The sequence below is a fragment of the Periplaneta americana genome, chromosome 6 (assembly GCF_040183065.1).
Source record: "Periplaneta americana isolate PAMFEO1 chromosome 6, P.americana_PAMFEO1_priV1, whole genome shotgun sequence".
Lineage (NCBI taxonomy): Eukaryota > Metazoa > Arthropoda > Insecta > Blattodea > Blattidae > Periplaneta > Periplaneta americana.
In genome coordinates, this window is record NC_091122.1 from 12,501 (window position 1) to 17,500 (window position 5,000).

Sequence of the window (5,000 nt, forward strand, 5' to 3'; positions counted from 1 at the left end):
TAACCTAACCTAACCTAACCTAACCTAACCTAACCTAACCTAACCTAACCTAACCTAACCTAACCTAACCTAACCTAACCTAACCTAACCTAACCTAACCTAACCTAACCTAACCTAACCTAACCTAACCTAACCTAACCTAACCTAACCTAACCTAACCTAACCTAACCTAACCTAACCTAACCTAACCTAACCTAACCTAACCTAACCTAACCTAACCTAACCTAACCTAACCTAACCTAACCTAACCTAACCTAACCTAACCTAACCTAACCTAACCTAACCTAACCTAACCTAACCTAACCTAACCTAACCTAACCTAACCTAACCTAACCTAACCTAACCTAACCTAACCTAACCTAACCTAACCTAACCTAACCTAACCTAACCTAACCTAACCTAACCTAACCTAACCTAACCTAACCTAACCTAACCTAACCTAACCTAACCTAACCTAACCTAACCTAACCTAACCTAACCTAACCTAACCTAACCTAACCTAACCTAACCTAACCTAACCTAACCTAACCTAACCTAACCTAACCTAACCTAACCTAACCTAACCTAACCTAACCTAACCTAACCTAACCTAACCTAACCTAACCTAACCTAACCTAACCTAACCTAACCTAACCTACCTAACCTAACCTAACCTAACCTAACCTAACCTAACCTAACCTAACCTAACCTAACCTAACCTAACCTAACCTAACCTAACCTAACCTAACCTAACCTAACCTAACCTAACCTAACCTAACCTAACCTAACCTAACCTAACCTAACCTAACCTAACCTAACCTAACCTAACCTAACCTAACCTAACCTAACCTAACCTAACCTAACCTAACCTAACCTAACCTAACCTAACCTAACCTAACCTAACCTAACCTAACCTAACCTAACCTAACCTAACCTAACCTAACCTAACCTAACCTAACCTAACCTAACCTAACCTAACCTAACCTAACCTAACCTAACCTAACCTAACCTAACCTAACCTAACCTAACCTAACCTAACCTAACCTAACCTAACCTAACCTAACCTAACCTAACCTAACCTAACCTAACCTAACCTAACCTAACCTAACCAACCTAACCTAACCTAACCTAACCTAACCTAACCTAACCTAACCTAACCTAACCTAACCTAACCTAACCTAACCTAACCTAACCTAACCTAACCTAACCTAACCTAACCTAACCTAACCTAACCTAACCTAACCTAACCTAACCTAACCTAACCTAACCTAACCTAACCTAACCTAACCTAACCTAACCTAACCTAACCTAACCTAACCTAACCTAACCTAACCTAACCTAACCTAACCTAACCTAACCTAACCTAACCTAACCTAACCTAACCTAACCTAACCTAACCTAACCTAACCTAACCTAACCTAACCTAACCTAACCTAACCTAACCTAACCTAACCTAACCTAACCTAACCTAACCTAACCTAACCTAACCTAACCTAACCTAACCTAACCTAACCTAACCTAACCTAACCTAACCTAACCTAACCTAACCTAACCTAACCTAACCTAACCTAACCTAACCTAACCTAACCTAACCTAACCTAACCTAACCTAACCTAACCTAACCTAACCTAACCTAACCTAACCTAACCTAACCTAACCTAACCTAACCTAACCTAACCTAACCTAACCTAACCTAACCTAACCTAACCTAACCTAACCTAACCTAACCTAACCTAACCTAACCTAACCTAACCTAACCTAACCTAACCTAACCTAACCTAACCTAACCTAACCTAACCTAACCTAACCTAACCTAACCTAACCTAACCTAACCTAACCTAACCTAACCTAACCTAACCTAACCTAACCTAACCTAACCTAACCTAACCTAACCTAACCTAACCTAACCTAACCTAACCTAACCTAACCTAACCTAACCTAACCTAACCTAACCTAACCTAACCTAACCTAACCTAACCTAACCTAACCTAACCTAACCTAACCTAACCTAACCTAACCTAACCTAACCTAACCTAACCTAACCTAACCTAACCTAACCTAACCTAACCTAACCTAACCTAACCTAACCTAACCTAACCTAACCTAACCTAACCTAACCTAACCTAACCTAACCTAACCTAACCTAACCTAACCTAACCTAACCTAACCTAACCTAACCTAACCTAACCTAACCTAACCTAACCTAACCTAACCTAACCTAACCTAACCTAACCTAACCTAACCTAACCTAACCTAACCTAACCTAACCTAACCTAACCTAACCTAACCTAACCTAACCTAACCTAACCTAACCTAACCTAACCTAACCTAACCTAACCTAACCTAACCTAACCTAACCTAACCTAACCTAACCTAACCTAACCTAACCTAACCTAACCTAACCTAACCTAACCTAACCTAACCTAACCTAACCTAACCTAACCTAACCTAACCTAACCTAACCTAACCTAACCTAACCTAACCTAACCTAACCTAACCTAACCTAACCTAACCTAACCTAACCTAACCTAACCTAACCTAACCTAACCTAACCTAACCTAACCTAACCTAACCTAACCTAACCTAACCTAACCTAACCTAACCTAACCTAACCTAACCTAACCTAACCTAACCTAACCTAACCTAACCTAACCTAACCTAACCTAACCTAACCTAACCTAACCTAACCTAACTAACCTAACCTAACCTAACCTAACCTAACCTAACCTAACCTAACCTAACCTAACCTAACCTAACCTAACCTAACCTAACCTAACCTAACCTAACCTAACCTAACCTAACCTAACCTAACCTAACCTAACCTAACCTAACCTAACCTAACCTAACCTAACCTAACCTAACCTAACCTAACCTAACCTAACCTAACCTAACCTAACCTAACCTAACCTAACCTAACCTAACCTAACCTAACCTAACCTAACCTAACCTAACCTAACCTAACCTAACCTAACCTACCTAACCTAACCTAACCTAACCTAACCTAACCTAACCTAACCTAACCTAACCTAACCTAACCTAACCTAACCTAACCTAACCTAACCTAACCTAACCTAACCTAACCTAACCTAACCTAACCTAACCTAACCTAACCTAACCTAACCTAACCTAACCTAACCTAACCTAACCTAACCTAACCTAACCTAACCTAACCTAACCTAACCTAACCTAACCTAACCTAACCTAACCTAACCTAACCTAACCTAACCTAACCTAACCTAACCTAACCTAACCTAACCTAACCTAACCTAACCTAACCTAACCTAACCTACCTAACCTAACCTAACCTAACCTAACCTAACCTAACCTAACCTAACCTAACCTAACCTAACCTAACCTAACCTAACCTAACCTAACCTAACCTAACCTAACCTAACCTAACCTAACCTAACCTAACCTAACCTAACCTAACCTAACCTAACCTAACCTAACCTAACCTAACCTAACCTAACCTAACCTAACCTAACCTAACCTAACCTAACCTAACCTAACCTAACCTAACCTAACCTAACCTAACCTAACCTAACCTAACCTAACCTAACCTAACCTAACCTAACCTAACCTAACCTAACCTAACCTAACCTAACCTAACCTAACCTAACCTAACCTAACCTAACCTAACCTAACCTAACCTAACCTAACCTAACCTAACCTAACCTAACCTAACCTAACCTAACCTAACCTAACCTAACCTAACCTAACCTAACCTAACCTAACCTAACCTAACCTAACCTAACCTAACCTAACCTAACCTAACCTAACCTAACCTAACCTAACCTAACCTAACCTAACCTAACCTAACCTAACCTAACCTAACCTAACCTAACCTAACCTAACCTAACCTAACCTAACCTAACCTAACCTAACCTAACCTAACCTAACCTAACCTAACCTAACCTAACCTAACCTAACCTAACCTAACCTAACCTAACCTAACCTAACCTAACCTAACCTAACCTAACCTAACCTAACCTAACCTAACCTAACCTAACCTAACCTAACCTAACCTAACCTAACCTAACCTAACCTAACCTAACCTAACCTAACCTAACCTAACCTAACCTAACCTAACCTAACCTAACCTAACCTAACCTAACCTAACCTAACCTAACCTAACCTAACCTAACCTAACCTAACCTAACCTAACCTAACCTAACCTAACCTAACCTAACCTAACCTAACCTAACCTAACCTAACCTAACCTAACCTAACCTAACCTAACCTAACCTAACCTAACCTAACCTAACCTAACCTAACCTAACCTAACCTAACCTAACCTAACCTAACCTAACCTAACCTAACCTAACCTAACCTAACCTAACCTAACCTAACCTAACCTAACCTAACCTAACCTAACCTAACCTAACCTAACCTAACCTAACCTAACCTAACCTAACCTAACCTAACCTAACCTAACCTAACCTAACCTAACCTAACCTAACCTAACCTAACCTAACCTAACCTAACCTAACCTAACCTAACCTAACCTAACCTAACCTAACCTAACCTAACCTAACCTAACCTAACCTAACCTAACCTAACTAACCTAACCTAACCTAACCTAACCTAACCTAACCTAACCTAACCTAACCTAACCTAACCTAACCTAACCTAACCTAACCTAACCTAACCTAACCTAACCTAACCTAACCTAACCTAACCTAACCTAACCTAACCTAACCTAACCTAACCTAACCTAACCTAACCTAACCTAACCTAACCTAACCTAACCTAACCTAACCTAACCTAACCTAACCTAACCTAACCTAACCTAACCTAACCTAACCTAACCTAACCTAACCTAACCTAACCTAACCTAACCTAACCTAACCTAACCTAACCTAACCTAACCTAACCTAACCTAACCTAACCTAACCTAACCTAACCTAACCTAACCTAACCTAACCTAACCTAACCTAACCTAACCTAACCTAACCTAACCTAACCTAACCTAACCTAACCTAACCTAACCTAACCTAACCTAACCTAACCTAACCTAACCT